This window comes from Equus asinus, chromosome 8 (genome assembly GCF_041296235.1).
Source record: "Equus asinus isolate D_3611 breed Donkey chromosome 8, EquAss-T2T_v2, whole genome shotgun sequence".
Lineage (NCBI taxonomy): Eukaryota > Metazoa > Chordata > Mammalia > Perissodactyla > Equidae > Equus > Equus asinus.
Genome location: NC_091797.1, coordinates 82,767,023 through 82,781,473, shown reverse-complemented (window position 1 = coordinate 82,781,473; position 14,451 = coordinate 82,767,023). Strand labels below are relative to the sequence as shown.

The 14,451-nt window shown below is 50.5% G+C and overlaps 1 protein-coding gene across 4 annotated transcripts in view; it reads left to right on the top strand.

Moving 5' to 3' along the window:
• Positions 1 to 14,451, top strand: part of NOS1 (nitric oxide synthase 1) — a 172,870-nt gene that overhangs the window by 63,920 nt on the left and 94,499 nt on the right. The window contains exon 1 of one of the 4 annotated variants that reach the window (XM_070516147.1): positions 2,034 to 2,185. The exons of 2 other annotated variants lie outside the window; for them this stretch is intronic. The gene's annotated coding sequence lies outside the window, so the exon portion shown is untranslated. Of the gene's footprint in view, positions 1 to 2,033; positions 2,186 to 6,889; positions 7,008 to 14,451 lie in introns of those variants that run through there. One more of the 4 variants, XM_070516149.1, reaches the window with a different exon arrangement.

The following is a 14,451-nucleotide window of genomic DNA, read 5'->3' as shown; positions in this document are numbered from 1 at the left end:
ACCCTTCTCCCCTAATCAGGAGCTCTGGGAGAGGAGGTGTCTCCACCGCGGGCCTCCTCTGGTCCTGACCTGCACAGGTGCATCTCTGTTTTAAGCAGGTGAATCACCAGCCCAGTGGAAGAGCAGCTTCCCTTCCCCTGGTTTCCTGATTTTTCCCCAGTTACCATGGTAATTGAGGGGAGCAGTGTTCTGAGTCTGACACCACTGAAGCCCAGAGCTCAACTTTGATATGGTTCAGGCAGGGGAAGCAGGGCCCAGGCTGGAAGGACTCAGCTCCAGCCTTGACTCCCCAGGACGCCCCATCCAGCCTTTGTGTCACTGTTCTGATCCTCATCATCCTTTTTACTATTTTTGGCTGCTGTTTACTGAGCATTTACTATATGCCAGACACTATGCCAAGAGCTTGGCCAGCATTCTCTCATTGTGTGCATCTTCCCATCTACCTCAGGCCCATCGCACCCCTGGGGAAACAGGCCCTGATCTTGCCCCATGTGGCACAGTCAGGAAGCGGCAGAGCCTTGGGGCTGAGAGGGAATTTCTCCTGTCTTCCTTCCAGCCTGTTGTAGACAACACAGACCTCCACGCACCCCTGCCAGCTTATTCGTTATTCCTTCCTATCCTCCTCCTCATCCCGCACACCCCTCTTCCTACCCCCAGAGTCACACCCCCTTCTCCCGTGCTTGATGTGCAAGACGATCTGAAAAGCATCTATTAGTGACAAAGGGGGTGGTGGTTTTCCTCTTTGCCTCCTCTCTGCACAAGTCAGAGCCTGAGTGGCTGGGAGGAGGGAAGATCAAGCCACCCAGAGCCAGGTGCTGAGTGTGTCCGTGTGTGTGTGTGCATGTGCGTGTGTGTGTGTCTGAATTCTCTCTTTCCTTGATATTCCCCCATTTCCCCAAGAGTGTGTGAGCAGCAGCAACAGTGAAATGCAAAATCCTTTGCAATCTGCCCAGGAAAAGACAGCTTTGGAGACGAGTTTATATGGTTACCCATATGTTAGGGCCCCTAAGAAAGGAAGGACAGCTCGGTTCTCTGCTTCTTCCCCTCCCCGCCGCCCAGCCCTGGGCCTCTCCCCACCTGGAGGTCTATCAGGCCACAGGTGAGCCTGTCCCCTCCGTCCTTCCGCATCCCCAGCTGCCAGGCCTAAGTGCTGCTCCAGGGAAGACCAGAACAAGGCAACATTCCCAGAACCGCCTCTCTCCCTGTCTGCCCACCAAGAGCCAAGGCCAGAACCCAGTCTGCAACCTCCTGGGGGCCCCTGGGGGCTCCCAGCCACGCCCAGGACGTTAGGCGGTGCAGCACACTGTCCCATTGAAGAATGTTATCCCTACACTGATGAAGAGACAGAAATAACCATCCCTGCCTCCCAGGGGGCCCTCTGCGCCCTAAGAGAAGTGCCCTGTGCCTACTCCATTCGGCCCCCTCCAGGCGCCCAGAAATTGTCATGGGGTGTGTGTGTGTTTCCTGATAGAAAAAAAAAATGGAAATTAGGTTATATAAAAGATGTATGCTTTGGAGCCCAGAGCGGCTCTTTTAATGAGGGTTGCGACGTCTCCCTCCCCACACCCATAAACCAGCCGGGTTGGACGTCACCGCTAATTCGTTTCAGCGATGATAGGATAAAGGAGGGACACTAAGAAATAAATTCCCCCTCACGACCCTCGCTGAGCTCACGGCTCCGTCCCTACATATTTATGCCGCGTTTCCAGCCACCGGGAGCTACTTAGCGCCGCGGCTCCTCCGAGGGGCGGCCAGGCGGCCGGGCGGACCGGGTGAGCCAGGGGCGCGCGCGGGGCGCCCGGCGCTGCGCGAGGAAAACCTGCAGCCTCCGTCCCGAACTTGGGTTCGCTGGGGCGGAGGGAGGGGAGGGGTCAAGGGAGGGGTGGGGGCTAGGCGAGAGGGGGTGGGGAGGGATCAGAGAGGCACAAAGCGGAGGGGAAGGGGGAGGGACGCGCGCGGCTCCTACCCGGAGGTGAGTGGGTGCGACTGGCGCCCGGCAGCCGCGCGCGCGGGGCGGCGGAGCCGGAGCATTCGGAGCTGGGAGCGCGGCGGCCGCGGGCGCCCGGGAGAAGGAGGAGGAGGCGAAGAAGGAGGAGGAGTAGGAGGCGGGCAGGCGAGCGGACCGGCGGGCGGGCGGGTGCGCAGCGCGAAGAGGCAGCCTCGGCGCTGCCTGGCTCGGTGGCAGGTGAGTTGGCCCAGGCGTCCCGCGCCCCCGTCCCTGTCCCCTAGGGCGCCCCGCTCCCGTGCGAGGCCCCAGTGCGAGCGGGAGGCGCGGGGTTTGCCGCGCGTCCCAACTTGATTCGGGCGGCCTCGTTCTCCTCGCAGCGGGCGGCCCCAGGCCCCGGGGCTCCGGTCCCCGGGGGTCGACGCGCCCTCCTCGCTCCAACTTTGCAGGGACCCCCAGTCCGTCTTCAGCCGCGCGCTCGGCTGCGAGCTGCGCGCCTGCGGTAATGGCGGACCCTTTGGCACCGCTCGCAACCCCAGCCGGCAGCCTGAGGCTGGGGGCCGCCAGTCCCTGGGGATCGTTGCACCTGCCCAACCTCAACTTTAAGCTTTCCTCCGTGCCCGGCCCTCCCGAGGTATGGCAACTGCGAGCCCGCGGCAATGGCGGACTCTTTGGCATGGCCAGCTACCCTCGGCGGGGGGCCCGAGGCTGGGAGGGCTCTGCTCCCGGGGAACATTGCTCCTGCCTGGCTCCCAACTTTGCGAGAATCTTCGTTGCGCTCTCGCGGTAATGGCGGGGCCGCCTGCACGTCTTACTTCTTCAGTCCGCGCGGGATTGGGGTGCAAGAGCGCGGGCTCCCAGAACCTGGGAAAGTTGTGCCTCTCGCGCGAAAGATGCTCTGGGGCTCCTGGCGCGTCCCCTGGACGGGCGAGGGACGCGATCCGCTGGGATTCGGGGCCCGGCAGTGCACCGCGCGCGAAGGGTTTGTTTCCAGGGTCCCCGAGAGACCCAACTTCCAGGGCCACCCGAGGGGCCCTAGGGTCCGAGGGTCCGGACGAGGCTCTCCGGACTGTGCCTTGGAGACCACGGGACCCTGCCCCCCGCTCCCAGGGCACTGTGGCCGGAGCGTCTGCGTCTTTCCGCGGGCTCGGACCGCGCTGACTGGGGCAGGCACCTGGAGAGGAGAGGCGCGCGCGAAGGCGGTAGAGCGAGGGCAGGGAGCATTCGAGTGACACCTCTGGTTCTAATCCTAGATTTACCCTTTGCTTGCTGTGTGGCCTTAGGTAAGTCCTTTCGCTCTAAGCCTCAGTTCTCTTGTCTGTAAAATGGGGGAAACAGTACCTTTCTCGTGGGTATTTATCGTGGTAAAGCCTAGGGCAAGCGCTGAATACGCAAGAAATGTTGCTGGTGTTTAATTATTATAACGCCGCGAGACTGGACCCGGGAGGCTGGAGGGTCGGGGGTTTCCTGCCAACAGGAACTAGGGGTCCGCCCCTCCAGGTCCCCGGGCTGCGGTAGGTCGGCTCGCTTCCAGTGGAACCCAAATAGCCCGGGGGAGGACGCGCAGGGGTCTTCCCCGCGTTTGAGACCCCCTCTACTCCCAGAGCCCAGCTCAAACCCGCGCTCAGGCCCCGGAAGAGCGCACGGGCGGCCACGGAGGGAGCGCCCCAAGGGCGTCCCTGAGCAGAGTGCAGTGTTGACCAGCAGTCCAGGGCGCATCGTCTGGCCTCCGGCGGCCTGGGACCCTGGAAGAGAGGAGGAAGGAGTTGACCCCTCAGGCCAGTCCCGCAGAGGAATAAGGGGACAGCTTCACCCTTTCTTCCGCCTGTTTCTTTAATTGGGGGTGGGGCAGATTCTGCGAGTTCACAAAGACACCAGGGAGCGTTGGTTTTTCCCATTGTTATTTTGAACTTAAGGTGAAACAGGGAAGGAGCTCCTGGTGCCCCAGCCGGCAGGGGTGGCGTCCATGCTCCTCTGCCCTCCGGTGTCTCAGCAGACTGACTGAGATGCTTTGGCAGGTCACGAAGGGAGGCATTCTGCCCCTCCGCTACCACCACTACCCCAGTCCTTTCCACCGACCCTGTGTGCAGGAGCTCTGGAAAAGGCGCACAGCTTTGTGCCATCTCCAGGGTGCTCTCACACACAAGGTAGCCCTGGATATCCCTGGCAATACTCTCCAAACCCCCCAGGTCTCCAGCATGATCTGAATCCCACTTTGCAGATATGGAAACTGAGGCAGGACAAGCCCAGCCTGCCCATAGTTACCTACCTGGTAAGTGGCACCATCAGAGGCTTCCTTCCTGGTTTTTGGCTTCTTAATTTGGGGCTTTTTGCACATGGCTGGGCACATGCCGTCTGACTGTGCCCCTGCCTTCGCACCCACAGCCTCATTTCCTGATACATCTGCCCAGCCAGAGGCTACCCCAACAGTCAGGGGCATGACTATGTCTCGAGAAATTGTGATTTTCCCCAACTCCCAGACCACGCAGGGAAAGAGCCAGCTGCGTAGTAGAGAGAGACGGTGAGGACCTTTGCTTGAGGCCAGGCTTAGCTCACTCCATGGCTGTGTGACCTCTGGCTGGTCACTTAACCCCTCTGAGTTGCAGTTCCCTTATCGGCTAAATGAGAACAATAACTCCCATTAGGGATTGTTTTGAAGGTTTTGTGATAATGCGTGTGAAGGGTGTGAAGGGAACAATAGTGTTAGGCCCAGATTGGTGATTGTAGAAGAAAGAGAAGCCCAGAGGGAAGTCTCCAGTGGCACCATTTGGGGCCAATAGTGTGTACATGGTTTCCAGACGAGCCTGCTCATCGCTCTTCCTGCCTCTTCTTTGTTTTCCTGCAGTGGCCAAAGCCAGCTGCCCAAGGGTTGTCTTCCATGGGGAAGGGAGAAAGGCTGGGAGGGGATGAGGGGAGTAGACTGTTCCCAGAGGGTCTTGGGCTGAGCCACAGGGAGCTGTCCAAGGTACCCCCTGGACACTTGTCCAAAACCTTGTGCTGATGGAGGTGCCAGTTTCCCAGCGTGGGATGAATTGGGGCTCATTTCCCCTGGGTATTGTAAGTACACACAGGTTTGGCTGTGCTGCCTTCTTGGGTGTATGTTTTGGGGTGTCTTATGACAAGACTCGTGTGTTGCCTGTCACTCAGGTTCTGTGGATCTCTGCACGGCTTGTTGAGCCTTGGAATGTGGTTGAGAGCCACAGGCAACAATCTGCGCCCTCTAGAGCTGGGACTTTTTCCTATTGGAAACCAGAGTGCGCAGAAGTTGAATTTGGCCTTCTAGGACCAATTTCCATCAGGCCTGTTTGAACACAGGGGTGTGCTTCCCACCAAAGGCCGGGGTAGATTTGTGTGGTTGACAACACAGAGTCTGCAACGACCGTAGACGTGATCATTTTCATCCTTCTCATGTATGATAGCATTGAGACATCATCTAATCTAGCAAATGCCAAACGTCAGCCCAGTGGACCATCAGCATCAGAATCCACCAAACAGCAGAGATGCCAGATCCTAGATCTGAGTCAGTGTCCCCAGGGGAGACTTGAAGTTTCTGTATTTTCTTTTTTTTTTTGAGGGGTGAGGAAGATTCACCCTGAGCTAACATCCATTGCCAATCTTCCTCTTTTTTTTTTTTTTTTGCTTGAGAAAGATTAGCCCTGAGGTAACATCTGTGCCACTCTCCCTCTATTTTGTATGTGGGATATCTCCACAGCATGGCTGATGAGTGGAGTAGGTCCATGCCAGGGATCCAAACCCACAAACTGGGGCTCCTGAAGCAGAGTATGTGAAACCTTAACCACTGAGCCACAAGGCCAGCCCTGAACTTTCTGTATTTTTAACAAGACTTCTCTAGGCGATTCCAATGCCCTCAGCTCTTGTCCATCAGCCTCATTTTATAGATGGAGAAACCGAGGCCCAGAAAAGGTAGGTGACTTGCTAAAAGTCACATAACACAAAGCTGGGACAGAACCTCAGTGTCTCGACTCTCTGCCCGGTGCTCATTTATGATAACTGCCTGTCTGCCTCAGTGCTGAGAAGCCTCAGATTCTGAACTTAAGGGAAATTTAATTCCATCTCTCTCGGTTGTTGTCGTAGATCGGACAGACTGTTTGGGAGAGACTGAGCTTGACTCCTCCCACCTTGACATTGGTGCACATCAACCCTGGTTCCCCGTCTAATGGTGGGCATTAGCCCCATTTGTTGATCCATCTGTCCTTTCAGAAAAGAGATTCGTTTTAAAAGTGACCTATTGGGTTTAATTTTAGGAACCAAGTGATCACAGGAGCTAATAAACCCAGTCCAACTACTGCTGATTTCACCAAAGCCATTGGTTTGAGCTCACTTTGACAGCTGAGTCAGCCCCGCATCCAACCTTTGCAAGTCCTGTGTGTATTTATGTCACTCACATGCCTGTTCCTGGGGAAGGAGAGTTATGAGCAGCCCCCTGAAATGCTGGAAAATTGAGTCTACTTGAATCTATTAAATGAAAACGATCTATCAACAGAAAATGCCCCAGAGCCCCTAACAGAAGTGTAGCTAACCGGGTGCAGCAGGCGTGGATCTTGGCATCATCGTATTTAGTGGCGCTAAGCCGATGACGAGCAGCAATTCTGTGTGGTTCTGTGGCAGACGGCAGCACATTTGTCAAGTGTGTAATGATGAGTGTTAAATGGCAGGCCGAGTGCCGGGCCCCAGGGGCAGGTGCCCAGATTAGCGTTGGGTGAGCCCTGCTCTGATGGAGCTTGCAGTCTGGTTGGGCAAGGGGCACCAAACAAGCCTTGTACCAGGTGTGAAGATTCTGCAAGAGAGGTGGAGGTGAAATGTTGCTGAAGCGCCCAGGATGGGTGACTAGAGGCATCAGGGAAGACTTCTCAGAGGAGGTAGCCTCAGAGCTGGTAGCCTTCTGATTTGTAGCACCCTCTCGGTGACAGGGTCTCTGGTGCTGAATGGTCAAGTGCAGCCAGGTTGAAAGGCAGAGGGCCATGCTGAAAATCAAAAGAAGACGTCATCTGGGGAAGCATCTGATGCCAGGCTCGGACACTTGTGGAATCTGTGACTCCGGGTGAGTGAATTAACCTCTCTGAACCTCAGGCATGTCATCCGTAAAATGGGGATTCTAGCTACCGCATGAGTTGTTAGGAGGATTCAATGAGATAGCGTATGTGTGACTGTGGCAAGGGGACATCATCAGGCCTGTCTCGTTGGTCGTAACACAGGAAAGAAATGCAACAAAGAGAGACCCTTTCAGGTAGCCAGCTGATGTGCACCATGCCCGTTCCCTTCGCTCAGCTCCAATTTTCTCCTCTGTGAGATGAAGGAGCTGGAATTGAAGGGCAATTCCAATCGGAAGCCTGCAGTTACATTCTACTTGGCTGGTCTAGAGTTTGTGTTTTGGTTTGGTTGTTTTTCGTGCCTTTGGGTCACAGGCCCCATCATTAAAGATTGTTTATGTCGCTTGCCTGGTTCTTCAAGACATTTCAGTTTACAACCCCTGGACTAACTTCCCTCAAAGACGTTTTCCACCATAACGTTCCATGCCTCGCCTGAGACAGATGTTTGCCCAGTTCTCATCCATCAGTCGCATTGGTGTTTTCTGCTGACAGTTCCTAAAAGAAAGGCTAGTCTGTTGTGATTGAAAACACAGAAGTGCTCTGCAGGGGCGAAGTTCCCATTTCCGGCCTGGGCAATGTTTTCTTTTTCCCCACCTCTGATTGGCATATTCTGTCACCTAGCATCATAAGATCACCTCTTCTCAATTGGGATTCCCCAGAAAACATGGGCCTCCTTCCTGGCCATCCAAGATGCTTCGGGAGTCTTGGACTAAAGACACCTGAAAGAAATCCCACTGATTTTCAAGGATGTCCTGAAAAGTGTCTCAGCTTCTGCCAGGAACCCTTGCCCACTAACCTTAAATAATACAAGGGATCTCTTCTTTATCAAAAATCTGACAACTAAGTAGCTACCATAGGGATTAAAAAGGTGAGATTTTTCAGGTAGAAATGAAGAAGGGAGCTTGCGAACTCAAAAAGCTTACCCAACTTCAGGTAGTATTGATGAACAGCCGGCATTTCTCAGCTAAAGGATTTCTTGTCATGAACAAGAGTCAGAATAGACCCTTCTTCATCTAACAGGCAAGCCCTAACTCCGGCTCTGTGCCAGACCCCATGAGAGAGGCTGGGGCGTAAAGAACTGGAAGACACTATCCTTGCCTTCAAGTAGCTCCCGGTGTCCGAGAAAGGGGTCAACTTGCCAATGACTAGAATGCAGTAGGGCAAGCGATGTGGGCAGTCCATCCTCTCGATCGTTAAAATAGATGTGTGGACCACACTGTACTGTATTTCATTCCAGGAATTTTAAGCATAAAAATGCAACCTACAGGGATAAATCAGAATAGTACTCGATAGCAACTGACATATTTTGGGCATGTTTTTCTCTTTGATATTTGAAGCAGTTTCTTAGCTCTGAAATATTCAATAAGGAAAATGAAAACCAATTATGTTCATGTACCAGAATTCAGTTAATGAAAAGAGTCAATGACATCCATGTGCTAGTTCATTAAGGTAAGTCTTAGCTGGAAAGACCCTCGGTTGTCATTTCTTTCCTAATAGCATCATAGTCACTGAAATGAAGTCCCCTTATTTCTCGCAAAGTGTGGTGTGAAATAATGAGACCAGATGGATTTTTTGGCTTGATGTTTTTATTGTTTTTGGTTATTTTTTAACAAACATGCAAAACTCCTCTGTGTAGATAAATGTTGTTTCCTTAAGAGCTGCCTTCAATGCACAGGATTTCTTGGGGGTGCCTTCTTCAAGACTTTTCCTTCAGGATTTATGTTTCTTTTGAAGTCTCCCTACTGGTGATCTCTTGTTGGGCTTTCAAGGGTGCATTTGCATTTCAGAAATGGCAACGAGTCATTGGGAGCCACAGATTGTGATAAAAATGGGTGATTGCATTGGAGGAAATCACGTGGAGATTTCGTTTTGAGAAGGGCTCTTTTTCAAAACATTATGTTGTAATCAGACTGGATTTCTTGTCTGGTTCCAGACTGGTGTCTCAGTCAAACACTGTGCCCTGTGCACTTCATCTTGAGACTCTCATGACAGGAACCAGCCCCCATGAAGTCGGAAATCTCCCCAGTCAAGAACCCCTTGACAGCCTATTTCTGTGCGGCAGACTGACTTCTCTCTCCTAAGCAGTGGGGATTAAACTTACTACTTCAGTTGCCGTTGTTTCAAAAACAGCCTTAAGTGAATATTTGGTGAAATTTTGCAAGTATAGTTCATTTTCTTAGGTGTAATAATGATAGTGTGGGTTTGGTGGGAGTCTGTCTTTATTCTTAGGCTGTGTATGCTTAAGAATTCAGGGCTGAAGCCTCATATGTCTGCAACTCATTTTCAAATGGTTCAGTGTAAAGAGAGAGAGACAGAGAGACAGATAGAGTCAGAGAGAGAAGATAGGTAAGTAAGTAGGTAGATAGAGTCAGAGGTGATAGAGGATAGATAGGTAGATAGATAGATAGGTAGATAGATGATAGAGTCAGAGAGAAAGAGTAGATAAGTAGGTAAATAGATAGAGTTAGAGGTGATAGGTGATAGATAGATAGATAGATAGATAGATAGATAGATAGATGCTAGATAGAGTCACGGAAAGAGATGATAGGTAGATGGGTAGGTAGAAAAAGTCAGAGAGAGACTGATAAATGGACGGATGGATAGATAGAGAGATGAAGTCAGAGAGAGAGACGATGGATGGATGAGTGGATGGATGGATGGATGGATGGATGGATAGAGAGACAGACAGACAGACAGACAGGGCAAATATGGCAAATGCTACTAATTGTTCGATCTAGTTGGAAGTTTATAGGAGTTGTACTATTCTTTTAAATTTTCTGTGTTTAAATATTTCATAATAGTAAAAAGGCGGCAGGAATAGCTTTAGACAGACTTTCCTCTGCGTTAAAAATCCCACGTTTCTTAGCAGGATAATAGTCAGCCTCTCCGTCTCTGTCCTCCTCCCCCCACACTCATATACACTCATGCACACACACACTCATGAGCACCTCTTTTCCTGGAAGAAATAATCCTGCGGTTTAGCAGAATGTCACTGTTTTCCATGGCAGCCTTTCTTTACATTTTTCCCTCAGCATTTTAATTAGGGCTGTGAGTCACTGTGCTTTATGAAGCCTGGTGACAATGTCATTTACGGCTGTTTAGCATCCCAATTGAGCCCTTTTCTGCGGTGCTCATTACATCAGGGGCATTGAGCAGTGAGCAGGCGACAGTTCCTTCTGTCAGCAGCAGAACAGGCTCTGGGCCTCTTGAGGAGTTGGGAAATGAGCCTGAGCTTCGTCCCTGGAATATCTTCCCGAGTTGCATCTTCCACCGCTGGCTTTATCGCCTGGGTGTGGCTGAACATGTAAGAGCTCCAAAGGGTGATTCAAAACCTCAGCTTTGACATCTTTCCTGGTGTCAGCAAGCTTTTCTTCCAAGCACGAGGGTCTGATTTGCCATGACATCGGCTCTCAAACGCATTAGACTCCTCTGGATGTGAGATGAGGGCGAGGGGGCAGGATTCTGGAGCCCATCCAAGCTGGATTCGAATCCAGCCGCTGCCACTTATTCACCCTGTAAACTTGGGCAAATTCAACCTCTCTTTAAACCTCATTTTCCTCTTCTGAAACGTGGGGATAATTCCACTTCACTGAGTTATTGGGACCATTAAATGCTTGGCGCATATTGGGTGCTCCATCAGTTTATTAGTAAGGATGAGGATGGCCATGAGGACAATTCAACCTAGACATGCTACGCCCTTGACCATTACCGTTGCTTCCCATCTTCCTCATCCTTAGACCCAAGGTGCAATGAGGATGAAGATTTATCAGTCAGGGTCCAACTGGGAAACAGAAGGCACCTGCAGCTGGGATTTCTAAGATGATTTAATGAAAGAATTATTTAAGGACACAGTTTAAGGCACCAACAAGGGAAGGTGAAGTATCCAGGGCCTAGCAACAGAGGAGAGATGACCGCCCCGGGCCTGATGAAGCCAGGAGAGGGAACTGTGTGACAGAAGCCCTTCGGGCCATGAAATGGTGGGGTCAGGGAGGATCTTAGCAGAAGCTGTGCAGGTGGGGAATGCAGCCGCCTCCAGGCCACAGCACTGAGACAGGAGGGAACAGAGGAAGAGGGAGCAGCCTCTCCCCCATCCCTCTGCCTCGTCTCCTTTGTGCCTCCCCTTGGCCTAACCCAATTGGAAGCCAGAGCGCAAGGAGCTTATTGATATCCCTAGAGGTCAGCCTCCTCCTAGGGCCCAGATAAGTTTGGAGAAGGGTGGAGAATGGATCTGGGGGCAGAGGATGGAGAAAAACCAGCACAGACAGGGGAAAAGAGGAAGAGCAGGCACATAATCATCCTTAAAACCAACTTCAACTTGTCAGCTCCGGGCAGAAAGATGTTTCCCTGATCTGGGATGCGCTGGTCTGTCTCCAGTTTTCTGTAGGATCCTCATGAAATCCTCAAAACCCATCAGGCCTTTGCTTTCCTTTCAAATACCGAAATGCATCCCAAGGTACTTTGATTCCTCAAAGGAGTGGGCATTATAAAATGGAGTGGGAATGGGCATTATAAAATCAAGTGAACGGCACCAGGGCGTTGCCACCTAACCAGCCGATTGTAGCATAGAGTCCTGGGTAAATGAAGCACTTGGTCTATTGAGGAGGTAAGGCTTGATCAAGAAGCTGTGGAAGTAGGTTTGGGGTTCAGTCGACAAGTAACCGGTTTAGTGTCTGTTGAATGTCCACTCTGCATTGTTCTGAACACATCTAGAGGCAATGGCTAGTGTGTCATACCAGCCAGGTGTGCACCTTGTGAAATGGGAAAAGTTCTTGGATGCCAAAGCAAGGCATTGGAGAGAGAGTTTCCCAGGGACCCTGGGATTGTATGGCTGACCTTCAAGGAGAGTAAGATTCAACTTGGAGGAACTTTCTTGGTGAAAGCAGTGTAGTAGTATAGAAAGAACCCTGGAGTGGGAGCTGGGAGTCTCGTGTGGCTCCAGCAAGGATGATAACACTGGCCAGCATTCTTCACACACTTGCTAGGGGCCACGTGCTCTGAGTGCTGGGCTCGCATGAGCACGGGCTTTCCAAAATGTGCTTGATACATATTAAAGTGTACAATTTAGTGGCACTTAGTACATCCACAATATTCTACAACCATCACCTCTGTCTAGTTCCAGAACATTTTCATCACCCCAACAGGAAACGCCGTACTCATTAAGAATTGAAAACAAGCGTTCAAACAAAAACTTGTACATGAATGTTCATAGCAGCACGACTCACAATAGTCAAAGGTAGAAACAACCAAATGTCCATCAACAGATGCAGGGATAAACAAAATGTGGTTATCCATACAGTGGAATATTATTGAGTGGCAAGAAGGAATGAAGTATGAAGAACCATATGCTACAGCATGGTTGAACCTTGAAAACATTCTGCTAAGTGAAAGAAACCAGTCACAAAAGGTCACATATTGTAGGATTCCTTTTATGTGAAATGCCCAGAATAGGCAAATCCATAGAGACAGAAAAGCAGAGAGACTGTTTAACTGGTACCCATTTTTTTAAACTTTATATTTTGAAGTAATTTTAGACTTAGAGAAAAGTTGCAAAATAATGCAATGAGATTCCTTATATCCCCTATCCAGCATCCCCTAATGTGCACATCCTACGTAGCCATGGTGCGATTATCAAGAACAGGAAACTGACAACGGCATGATATTAACTACACTACAGATCTTATTGGAATTTCACCCCCTTTTCATCTAATGACCTTTTCTGTTCCAGGATCTTATCCAGGATCCCACACCACTTTTAGTGCTTATTTCTCCTTAGTCTCCTCTGATCAGTGATAATTTGAGTCTCTTCTTGCTACTCATGGGTTTGACACTTTTGAAGATTATTGGGCCGTTAATTTGTAGAATGTTCCTCAATTTGAGTTTGTTCCATGTTTTCTCATGATTGAAGCGAGATGATATCTATTTTTTAAAATTTACTCATTAAATATTTGTTTTGATAGATAATAGAAAAGTGTAGCTGGCACCTTTGTACTTTGATTTCTTGGTATTATTCTTCGGGATGAGGCTATAGTAAGTACATACAGGAAAAAGTGAGTCAACTTTAAGGGAAAATAGTAAATAAATAATTGCATAAGGGAGACACAGGATGGCACAAAGATATGAAGGTGGTAAGACCAGTTTGGGAAACGTGACATTATTTCACGTTACCCTACAAGAGCCCTGCAGGGTAGATACTGTTATTATTTGCCATTTTGCAGATGAGGAAACAGAGGCACAGAGATGCTAAATGTCTTGCCCAACGCCACACAGTCAGTAAATGGCAGAGTCAGGATCTGAACCCAGGACCTACATCTTGACTATGACATCCCCCCATAAGCCTTCCTTCCCACCTCTGTGATATCAGCTTAGAGGCTGCTCACGAGGACGTCTTTCTCCTTTTCTGTGATTTTATTTCAAGGGGAAGTTTGCAGAACTGTGTACAGTAAGGCTGAATCAGGTGGGCATGTGTCACTCAGTGCCGCGGAAGGGTTGTCTTCTACGGGCTCAGCAGGTGCACTGGTACAGCGGGAGAGAAAGACCCAGCCAGCCCAGGTAACCGCAGGTGGAGTCACTAAGGAAAACGTCTGGGATCTGAGACTGTGTGTTCGTCCGAATGGAGGAAAGAGGCTGGGTTCCATCCGGCTCTTGTTGGGCTGAGGGCAAGGTGAACATTAGTTACAGGGCACAAGCTGTGACAGAGGCAGAGAGTTCTCAGAAGGTGGGGATATGGATCAACTGAGACCTGGAGCCACTGGGGGCACCTGTGACAGAACCCAGATCACTGAGCACCTCTGTTCCTTCATTGAGCAACTTCTAAAGATGACCTTCCTTGTTTGCCTTTAAAACCCAGTAGTTAACAGGGATCCCAAAGTCAGTTAAATACCTACAGGTACTGGTAGGAAACAAATGAGTGAGAGGGGCTGCATGGGGGCCGGGGGAACTGGAGAGCTTATGTTCTATCTGGCAGGGGCGCCACCACCCCCTCCAGCTATTCGCTGACATTCAGGGATACGGACCAGTATGAACACACCTTCCAATGTTCCAAGAAAGCCAGAAATTTGTATTTCATGTGAAACTTCCAGTTTTTAAACGGTGGTAACCAATTTGGAAAAAAAATTTTTTTTAACCGTGTTAACCAAACAAAACTCATCTGTATGCCTATGGACTATTGTTTGCGGGATCTGACCAGAGCCTTTTTGAAGCAAGCGATATCCTGGGTCTGAAGCACTTTTGTGCAGAACAGGTTATAGTTTGGGTTGAAATTGAAATTTCGTTTGAAATGGCTGTTTTTGTAAGTCACAAAATAGTTGAATATCTGTGGTTTTAGACGGTTCAACCTAAGGTTATCACACTCCCTGTTATACTCGGAGCTTCGTGGGGCTCAGAAAAGTAACACAG